An 11,574-nucleotide genomic window follows, 5' to 3' on the forward strand; every position below is an offset into this window, starting at 1 on the left:
GGTCTGAGGTAAACTACTCACACTTCATCGGAGGGGCTATGGTGATGATGTAGAAGCCCTCCGTGATCGATGCCCCCTCCGGCGAAGCTCCAGAACAGGCCCCAAGATGGGATCTCGTGGATATAGAAAGTTGCGGCGGTGGAATTAGCGTTTTGGCTCCGTATCTGATCGTTTGGGGGTACGTAGGTATATATATGAGGAAGGAGTATGTCGGTGGAGCAACAGGGGGGCCACGAGGGTGGAGGGCGCGCCTAGGGGGGTAGGCACACCCCCCTACCTCATGGCCTCCTCCTTTGTTTCTTGACGTAGGGTCCAAGTCTCCTGGATCATGTTCGGCGAGAAAATCACGTTCCCGAAGGTTTCATTCCGTTTGGACTCCGTTTGATATTCCTTTTCTTCGAAACCCTAAAATAGGCAAAAAAAACAGCAATTCTAGGTTGGGCCTTCGGTTAATAGGTTAGTCCCAAAAATAATATAAAAGTAGATAATAAAGCCCAATAATGTCCAAAACAGTAGATAATGTAGCATGGAGCAATCAAAAATTATAGATACATTGGAGACGTATCAAGCATCCCTACAACGCCTAACCCCGCCGGACGCGGGCAGCGCGGGCCGGCCCCGCAAACCCTCGCACCTCGGCATACACGCTCCGCCGCGCGGTCTTCGGGCTACGTTGCGGCGATGGCGCCACACACTCGTCGGGAGCAGGTGAACATGCGGGCCGTGATCATCGCGGCACGAGAGCTACTGCACTGCAGACTGGCGGAGGGCGGCCGTGATACCCTCCTGGAGCGGGTCGCCGAACTACTCGACGCCGCCAGCAGGGGTGCGGAGCCCTTCTACTCCTTGTCCATGCCTTAGGTAGTGGCAGAAGCGTGTGCCGGACCCCGACGTGCCCATGCGCCCCCCAGAGCACCGAGGGATTCGACAGCAACAACACGGCCCTCGGCGCAGTTCGCCCTGCCGCGACCGCACCTCCTGCGGCCCGGGCAAGCTCTAGTGGCCCACTGCGGGGCCGCGCTGGGATGTCACCCCGCGGCCACCAAGGCCAGGCGCAAGTCCCGGTGGCTCAGGGTGTGGGGCACCTAGGTGGGGGCTCCAGCGCAGCAGCCCCAGATGCCTACGTGCCCCGCATGATGGACCTGGAGTACACGCCTGAGGAAGACCCCAGCTCGTCCCCTGAGCCGAGATGGGCAGAAGGTACGTTGGAGGCCGGGACTTTCCATGAGCCGCCCGGAAGCCTCGCCGCACCCTTCGACGATGACGACCACAGGGTATGGCCGATACCCCAGGGGCATGCTTACGCTAACCATGGACAACAGGTGAACCAGGCCATGGTAGCGGCCGGAGACCCCAGGGCGGTGTCCCCCCCCCCCTCCCGGTAGGGCCAGCGCACTGGGGCCTGCATGGGCGGGGCCCGAAGGCAGCCCCCCTCACGCCGCATGGAGCAAGGCGTCGCACGAAGGTAGGTCCTCTGTCGGGGGAGGCACTAGTGAGCCCTCCCCCCCGGTAGAGGGCCCGTGGTCTCGTCCCCCTTACCCCTTGGTCTCGTCATGGTTTCTGGATACCCCAGCGGTGGTCGGGGGAGGTGCAGGGCGGGGCCCTCGTCAGGCGATATGAAGCAATGCTCACGCCTGTGAAGGTCTCCGCTCGTGACACTCACATAATAATGAGTGGGGCTGTACACGCCCCGGAGTCTCCAGTGTGCCGCCCCTCGGCCTCGGGGGCTCCCGCCCATGTCCAAGTGGAAGCACCATGCTCCGCACTGGCCGTCGACACTATCCCCCAATGACAATGCTCACATCCAATGAAAGCACTTAGCTCCGCGCTGGTGAGAAGACAAGAAGACTAGCTAGGTGCCGGACGCAGCTATTTGCTTTCACCCCTTTTTCTATAACTCGATTCACCACTTTTCGGACTGAGAGTTGAAGTTCTTTTGTATTATCTGAAATGGGGGAAGTTTTCTCTGGTTCGTGCCGATTTCTTGCGTTCTGGTTGCGTGCTTTATTTTTTAGGCTCACGCATTCGCCCCCCCCCTTTTGCGAGTGCTCCACGAGCGGGGGGCTGGTCAGAAGATAGTGCCAGACGCGTTTGGGTGACCCGGATAGGACCTCCTCGGGGCCAAGAGTGCACGCGCCGCAAGATTGCCGCGTGCGCATCCTGTCGTGGCCCGACGCACGCTCCTCGCGAGGCCCTCTCGAACGGGTCCGCTAGCTTCTCAGGAGGCCCAGAGTCTCGCGAGCCCCTAAGGGCTCGCCTCGGGAGGGAGGTTCGACCAGGACACCAAGGCGCCAAAGACCTATGGAGCCAAGGTAAGGTGCTACAACTACCAAGCTCGGGAGCCCCGCGGGCTCGTGATGGTGCATCTCAAGCCTAGTCCACAAAAAGCGTGCCATCACTCCATACACTCTGTTTCATACAAGATAAGGGGCCTCCCCTTTCAAAATGCTCTTACACCCCGCAGGGCCACGCCCAGAGGTTCCCCTTCTCTTACATGGGTTAAGGCAAGGAAAACGCGGGGTTAGCCGGAGGCGCTGCCTCCCTCACTGACCTCGATGTCTTCGTCCCCGCCATCAGAGTTGCCGCTCTACCTCATTTTCAGGCGCGAACTCCGCGACCAGGGAATCCACGTGGTCGTCCACCCAGTCTGACAAGTTGTCTCGGATGACCATGGGCACGGGGGCTATGGCAGCATCAAAGTCAAAATGGGGGTCGAGGTTCTAAAGGTGACTGAAGACGCGCGAGAATGCACACCCAAGGAGGCCCTGGCTCCTCTCCTCAACGAGCTCACGGGCCCTCACGGCCCGGTCCTCCAGGCGCATCACGATTTCGGTGAAGAAGCGGAGGTGACTGGCGTAGTCTTCCTCATGCGGATGAGGGGCGCCCTCCTCGCACACTACTAGGGAAAATCTTATACACAGAACTTTAGCAGTAGCGCGTGTTAAGAAAGCACGCTAGTGCTAAGTAGCAGTAGCGCGTTGGCACAAACCGCGCTACAGATACAATTTTAGCAGTAGCGCGCCTGAAGATAAAAGCGCTACTACTAAAATTCACACTGCCAAGCCAATAGGCTACACATAGTAGTAGCGACCTACTACGAACAGCGCTACTGCTAGTTGGTTTGTAGCAGCGCGTTTACGCAGAAAGGCGTTGCTGCTAAAGGAAATAAAATTAAATGAAAATCAAATAGAAAAGTAAATGAAAATGAAAGAAATAGAAAAAGGAGAAAGGAAAAGAATAAAATGTAAATAAAAATAAATGAAAAAGGGAAAAGAGAAAGGAATAGCAGTAGCGCATATCCGGAAGCGCGCTATAGCTAACTTAGCAGTAGCGCACTTCCCAGAACGCGCTACTGCTACTTTTGACTTAACCGTGTGGTTCGTTCCTCCCCACGGCCACTTCCCCCAAATCCAAACTCATCCGCGCCGTCGCTGCCGCCACCGCCCGTCGGCCGCCGCGCGCCGCACACCCTCGACACCGCCCCTGACCACGGATTCGACGCCGCCCCTGACCCGACCTCGACGCCGCCCCCGACCTCGACGCCGTCCCCGACCCCGACCTCGACGCCGCCCTCCACCGCGTGCCCGAGCCCCGACCCCGACCTCGATCGACGCCGCCTGCCCCTCCCTCGCCGTAGGCACCCGAGGTGAGCACGCCTGCTCCTCCCCTCCCCTACCTCTGCCTAGGGTTCTTCAAATTTTAATTGCATCAAATTAGTTAGGGTTCATCTAGGAGTGGAAACGAATTGGATGTTTTCTTGATTCGGAACGGATATGAATAATAGCGACATATTGCTTAAGTGTATTAGTCAATAGCTATGTGACATGAAGTATTCAACTTGTGACATACAATAAGTAAATGATAAAAAGGTTTATGAATAAACACTATTGTAATTCATAATAATTTCTAAGATTAATCATAAAACGAGTAAAATTTGACAACTTATTTGAATGGTGCACTAAACTATCAAGTAGTCATCATACCGAGCTTGTCAAGCGTTCATAACGTCTGCATTTGCTCCTGCAACAGTTATGTCACCTAGTGGTGCATCAAGGACATAATACTTCTGTGCAGCATTGAGGATAATCCTCAAATCACGGAGCTAGTCCGCATCACTGCCATTAACATCTTTCAACTTATTTTTCTCTAGGAACATATCAAAAATAAACGGGGAGCTACGTCGCGAGCTATTGATCTACAACATAGTTATGCAAATACTATCAGGACTAAGTTCATGATAAATTAAAGTACAATTAATCATATTACTTAAAACTCCCACTTAGATAGACATCCATCTAATCATCTAAGTGATCACGTGACCCATATCAACTAAACCATGTCCGATCATCACGTGAGATGGAGTAGTTTTCAATGGTGAACATCACTATGTTGATCATATCTACTATATGATTCACGCTCGACATTTCGGTCTCAGTGTTCCGAGGCCATATCTGCATATGCTAGGCTCGTCAAGTTTAACCCGAGTATTCTGCATGTGCAAAACTGGCTTGCACCCGTTGTATGTGAACGTAGAGCTAATCACACCCGATCATCACGTGGTGTCTCGGCACGACGAACTTTCGCAACGGTGCATACTCAGGGAGAACACTTATACCATGAAATTTAGTGAGAGATCATCTTATAATGCTACCGCCAAACTAAGCAAAATAAGATGCATAAAGTATAAACATCACATGCAATCAATATAACTGATATGATATGGCCATCATCATCTTGTGCCCTTGATCTCCATCTCCAAAGAACTTTCATGATCACCATCGTCACCGGCTTGACACCTTGATCTCCATCAAAGCATTGTTGTCATCTCACCAACTATTGCTTCTACAACTATCGCTACTACTTAGTGATAAATTAAAGCAATTACATGGAGATTGCATTTCATACAATAAAGCGACAACCATATGGCTCCTGCCAGTTGCTGATAACAGTGTTACAAAACATGATCATCTCATACAATAAAAATTAGCATCATGTCTTGACCATATCACATCACAACATGCCCTGCTAAAACAAGTTAGACGTCCTCTACTTTGTTGTTGCAAGACTTACGTGGCTGCTACAGGCTGAGCAAGAACCGTTCTTACCTATGCATCAAAAACCACAACGCAACATAGTGATTGCTTTTTGATCTTCAGAAAGAACCCTGTTCATGGAATCCGATTCAAGTAAAGTTGGAGAAACTAACACCCACCAGCCACCTGTGTTTGAAACACGTCGGTAGAACCAGCCTCGCGTAAGCGTACGCGTAATGTCGGTCTGGGCCGCTTCATCCAACAATACCGCCGAATCAAGAATCAACTAGTGACGGCAAGCAATATGTATATACCCATGCCCACAACTCCTTTGTGTTCTACTCGTGCAAATAATGTTGGAAATATGCCCTAGAGGCAATAATAAAATGGTTATTATTATATTTCCGTGTTCATGATAATTGTCTATTGTTCATGCTATAATTGTATTAACCGGAAACCGTAATACATGTGTGAATACATAGACCACAACATGTCCCTAGTAAGCCTCTAGTTGACTAGATCATTGATCAATAGATGGTTATGGTTTCCTGACCATGGACATTGGATGTCATTGATAACGGGATCACATCATTAGGAGAATGATGTGATGGACAAGACCCAATCTTAAGCGTAGCACAAGATCGTGAAGTTTGTTTGCTAAAGGTTTTCTAATGTCAAGTATCATTTCCTTAGACCATGAGATTGTGCAACTCCTGGATACAGTAGGAATGCTTTGGGTGTACCAAATGTCACAACATAACTGGGTGGCTATAAAGGTGCATTACAGGTATCTCTGAAAGTGTTCGTTGGGTTGGCACGAATCGAGACTGGGATTTGTCACTCCGTATGATGGAGAGGTATCTCTGGGCCCACTCGGTAATGCATCATCATAATGAGCTCAATGTGACTAAGGAGTTGGTCACGGGATCATGCGTTACGGAACGAGTAAAGAGACTTCCGGTAACGAGATTGAACAAGGTATGGGGATACTGACGATCGAATCTCGGGCAAGTAACATACCGATAGACAAAGGGAATTGTATACGGGATTGATTGAATCCCCGACATCATGGTTTATCCGATGAGATCATCGTGGAACAAGTGGGAGCCAATATGGGTATCCAGATCCCGCTATTGGTTATTGGCCGGAGAGAGGTATCGGTCTTGTCTGCATGGTTCCCGAACCCGTAGGGTCTACACACTTAAGGTTTGGTGACGCTAGAGTTGTTATGGGAAATAGTATGTGGTTACCAAAGGTTGTTCGGAGTCCCGGATGAGACCCCGGACGTGACGAGGAGTTCCGAAATGGTCCGGAGGTGAAGATTGATATATTGGACGAAGGGTATCGGAGTCCGGAATTATTCCGGGGGTACCGGGTGACGACCAGCATGTCCGAAAGGGGTTTCGGAGGCCCCGGCAAGCGTTGGGGGGCCTTATGGGCCAAGGGGAGGGGGCACATCAGCCCAATAAGGGGCTGAGCGCCCCTCCCACCCCATCTCACATAACTTGGAGAGGTGGGGGCGCCTCCCCTAGGGCAGCCACCCATCCCGGCTTGGAGGGCAAGTTTCCTAGGGGTGGGGGCGCCCAAACCCATCTAGGTTTTCCCTTGTGGCCTCCGCCCCTCCCCTAGGGAACCCTAGGGCGCCTCCTCCACCCCCCTTCCCCCTATATATAGTGAGGGAGAGAGAGGGCAGCCACACACCCTTCCCCTGGCGCAGCCCCTTCCCCTCTCCTACACCTCATCCTCCTCCGTAGCGCTTGGCGAAGCCCTCCCGGAGAACCACGAGCTCCATCACCACCACGCCGTCGTGCTGTCAGAGTTCTCCCTCAACTTCTCCTCTCCCCTTGCTGGATCAAGAAGGAGGAGACGTCCCCGGGCTGTATGTGTGTTGAACACGGAGGCGCCGTTGTTCGGTGCTTAGATCGGAATCGACCGCGATATGAATCGTTGCGTGTACAACTCCACCAACCGCGTTCTTGTAACGCTTCCTCTTAGCGATCTTCAATGGTATGAATATGCACTCCCTCTCTCTCTCGTTGCTAGTATCTCCTAGATTGATCATGGTGACACGTAGGAAAATTTTTGAATTATTGCTACGTCCCCCAACAGTGGTATCAGAGCTAGGTCTATGCGTAGATTCTATGCACGAGTAGAACACAAAGCAGTTGTGGGCGATGATTTGTTCAATTTGCTTACCGTTACTAGTCTTATCTTGATCCGGCGGCATTGTGAGATGAAGTGGCCCGGACCGACCTTACACGTACGCTTATGTGAGACTGGTTCCACCGACTGACATGCACTTGATGCATAAGGTGGCTGGCGGGTGTCTGTCTCTCCCACTTTAGTCGGATCGGATTCGATGAAAAGGGTCCTTATGAAGGGTAAATGGCAATTGGCATATCATCATTGTGGTTTTGCGTAGGTAAGGAACGTTCTTGCTAGAAACCCATAGCAGCCACGTAAAACATGCAACAACAATTAGAGGACGTCTAACTTGTTTTTGCTGGGTTTTCTATGTGATGTGATATGTCCAAAAGGATGTGATGAATGATATATGTGATGTATGAGATAGATCATGTTCTTGTAATAGGAATCACGACTTGCATGTCGATGAGTATGACAACCGGCAGGAGCCATAGGAGTTGTCTTAATTTCTTATATGACCTGCGTGTCAATGAAACTGCCATGTAATTTCTTTACTTTATTACTAACCATTAGCCACAGTAGTAGAAGTAACAGTTGGCGAGACAACTTCATGAAGACACGATAATGGAGATCATGATGATGGTGATCATGGTGTCATGCCGGTGACGATGATGATCATGGCGCCCTAAAGATGGAGATCAAAAGGAGCAAAATGATATTGGCCATATCATGTCACTATTTGATTGCATGTGATGTTTATCATTTTTCTACATCTTATTTGCTTAGAACGACGGTAGCATAAATAAGATGATCCCTCACTAAAATTTCAAGAAAGTGTTCCCCCTAACTGTGCACCGTTGCGAAGGTTCGTTGTTTCGAAGCACCACATGATGATCGGGTGTGATAGATTCTAAGGTTCGAATACAATGGGTGTAAGCCAGATTTACACATGCAAAACACTTAGGTTGACTTGACGAGCCTAGCATGTACAGACATGGCTTCGGAACACGAGAGACCGAAAGGTCGAACATGAGTCGTATAGTAGGTACGATCAACATGGAGATGTTCACCGTTGATGACTAGTCCGTCTCACGTGATGATCGGACACGGCCTAGTCGATTCGGATCATGTATCACTTAGATGACTAGAGGGATGTCTATCTGAGTGGGAGTTCATTGAATAATTTGATTAGATGAACTTAATTATCATGAACATAGTCTAAGTTGTCTTTGCAAATTATGTTGTGGATTAATAGCTCACGCTTTAGCTCTTTGTTTTAATACATTCCTAGAGAAAGACTAAGTTGAAAGATATTGTAAGCAATTGTGCGTACTAGGGCCGTAGTCTGAGGATTGTCCTCACTGCTGCACAGAAGGCTTCTATCCTTGATGCACCTAAGGATGGCAATTTTACCCATGGACATGGATACCCATGGATATCTGACCCGAATGGATAGGGTTTGGATATGCTTTTGCGCCCATGGGCGGCACCCAAACCCGACCCGATTGCTCGTGGGTAGGGCATGGATATAATCTTGTACCCATGGGTATACCCAAACCCGACCCGATAGTATAACTTAGTGGGGAAAACCGCTATCCCTACCATGTCTCACCGTAATTTTTAACTTATTCTTTTATCTAAACCATGCAAAAGAAATTGCACAATCCATGTCGTAATTTCTATTAGTTGATATTCAATCCCCACCATAACATACTCCAGTGCCCCTTCCCTTATTTCATCTCCTCGTTAAATGACTCATCATTCTCATCTTTTAGAAAAATAATAAATGATAATAGGTTGTTAGTGACGTTGATTTACTATAAGTTTATGTTTACCATAAGTCAAGGCTAGCTTGCCACGAGATGAAGAATGAAAGAGCTTATATTAACATTGTGCTATGTCTTATCTATATGTCTTGAGAGGACCCGGTGCATATCCAATGGATATGGATATCCATCGGGTTTGGATGTGGACACAATTTTTTACCCATGGATCTTTTCATGGATAGGCAAAGACTGTCTTTATGGATATGAATATGGATTTGGTATTGTTCAACCCGATCCAAACCCGACCCATTGCCATCCTTAGATGCACCGCTCGGTGTGCCAATCCATCTGGCGTCGTCTGTGGATGTTGTGAACATCTGGTAGACATGTTCTGATGACTACCTGATAGTTTAGTGCGCCATGCTTTACGGCTTGGAGTCGGGGCTCCAAAAGCGTTTTGAACGCCATAGAACATATGAGATGTTTGAAGAGCTGAAATTGGTATTTCAGGCTCATGCCCGTGTTGAGAGGTTGAGACCTCTGACAAGACCTTTGCCTACAAGATGGAGGAGAATAGCTCAGCCAGTGAGCATGTGCTTAGAATGTCTGGGTACTTCAATCACTTGAATCAAGTGGGAGTTAATCTTCTAGATAAGAGAGTGATTGACAAAATTCTTCAGTCGCTATCACCAAGCTACTAGAGTTTCATGATGAACTATAACATGCAAGGGAAGATAATCCCAGAGCTATTCATCGTGCTTAAGGCCGTAAAGGTAGAAATCAAGAAGGAGCATCAAGTGTTGATGGTTAACAAGAGCACTGGTTTCAGAGAAGGGCAAGGGCAAGAAGGGAAACTTCTTGAATGGCAAGCCAGTTGCCGCTCCAGTGAAGAAACCCAAGAACCCAAACCCGAGACAAAGTGCTTCAATTAGGGGAACGGTCACTGGTAGCGGAACTACCACAAATACTTGGTAGATAAGAAGGCTGTCAACTTCAACAAAAGTATATTTGATATATGTGTGTTATTGATGTGTACCTTACTAGTACTCCTAGTAGCACCTGGGTATTAGATACCGGTTCAGTTGCTAATATTGGTAACTCGAAACAAAAGCTATGGAATTAATGGAGACTAGCTAAGGGCGAGGTGACGATGTGTGTTGGAAGTGTTTCCAAGGTTGATGTGATCACCATCGCACGCTCCCTCTACCTTCGGGATTAGTGTTAAACATAGATAAATGTTGTTTGCATTGGTATCTGCATTGAGCATGAACATGATTAGATCATGTTTATTGCAATATGGTTATTCATTTAAGTTAGAGAATAATGGTTATTCCGATTACATGAATAATACCTTCTATGGTCATGCACCCAATGTGAATGGTTTATTGAATCCCGGTCGTAGTTATACACATGTTCATAGCATTGATGACAAAAGATGTAGAGTTGATAATGATAGTACCACTTTCATGTGGCACTACCGCTTAGGTCATATTGGTGTAGAGCGCATGAAAGAACCTCCATGCTAATGGACTTTTGAAATCACTTGATTTTGAATCACTTGACACATGCGAACCATGCCTCTTTGGCAAGATGACTAAAACCTTGTTCTTTGGAACAATGGAACGGGCAAGTGACTTGTTGGAAATCATACATGCTGATGTGTGCAGTCCGATGAGCGTTGACGCGCGCGGTGGATATCGTTATTTTCTCACCTTCACCGGTGAATTGAGTAGATATCGGTATATTTACTTAATGAAGCATAAGTCTGAAATGTTTGAAATGTTCAAGCAATTTCAGAGTTAAGTTGAGAATCATCGTAACAAGAAGATCAAGTTCCTTCGATCTGATCAAAGGGAAAGTATCTGAGTTATGAGTTTGGCAATCACTAAGGACAAGGTGGAATCGTTTCACAGTTGACGCCGCCTGGAACACCATAGCATGATGGTGTGTCCGAACGTCGTAATCGAACCTTACTGGATATGGTGTATGATGTCTCTTACCAATCTACCGCTATTTTGGGGGGTTATGCATTAAAGACAATTACATTCACTTTAAATAGGGCACCATCTAAGTCCATGGAGGCGATACCGTGTTGTAACATCCCAAATTTTCAATTTGGAATGTTATACACTAGATCATCATTTGCATATCATATTTTATTGCATTTTGGTTGGTCCTAGAAAATTCTACGCAACTCAAGGACCCACGGAGAGAGTTGGGGATTTCGTTATTTTCATATTTGAGTTTTCTCAAATTTTGAAAATAGGATCATTTGATTTTATTTATTTTATCTTCAATTATTTCTATTACCCAAATATGAGAGAGGGAACAAAATGACCTTCCCAAAAATAAAGAAATATTGAGGATTTAATAAAAAATCAAATAAGATTTTATTTTGGTTTTATTTGCTATTTTATTTGAATTTAGGAAAAATGAGCGTTTTTCAAAATTGCATTTAGGCCCCAAATAAATGTTCATCCTGTGTGGCTTGATTTTAGAAACTGGGGAAAATTTACTTCGGGATTTTTGGAGTCCGTTTAGTATTCCTTTTGTTTTTTTCTGAGCGTAATTATTTAAAAAAAGATCCGAACCGACTTTGGGCCGTAACCGGCTAGGAGTCCACCTGGCCG

Source organism: Triticum urartu, chromosome 3 (genome assembly GCF_003073215.2).
Source record: "Triticum urartu cultivar G1812 chromosome 3, Tu2.1, whole genome shotgun sequence".
In the NCBI taxonomy this organism is placed as follows: domain Eukaryota; kingdom Viridiplantae; phylum Streptophyta; class Magnoliopsida; order Poales; family Poaceae; genus Triticum; species Triticum urartu.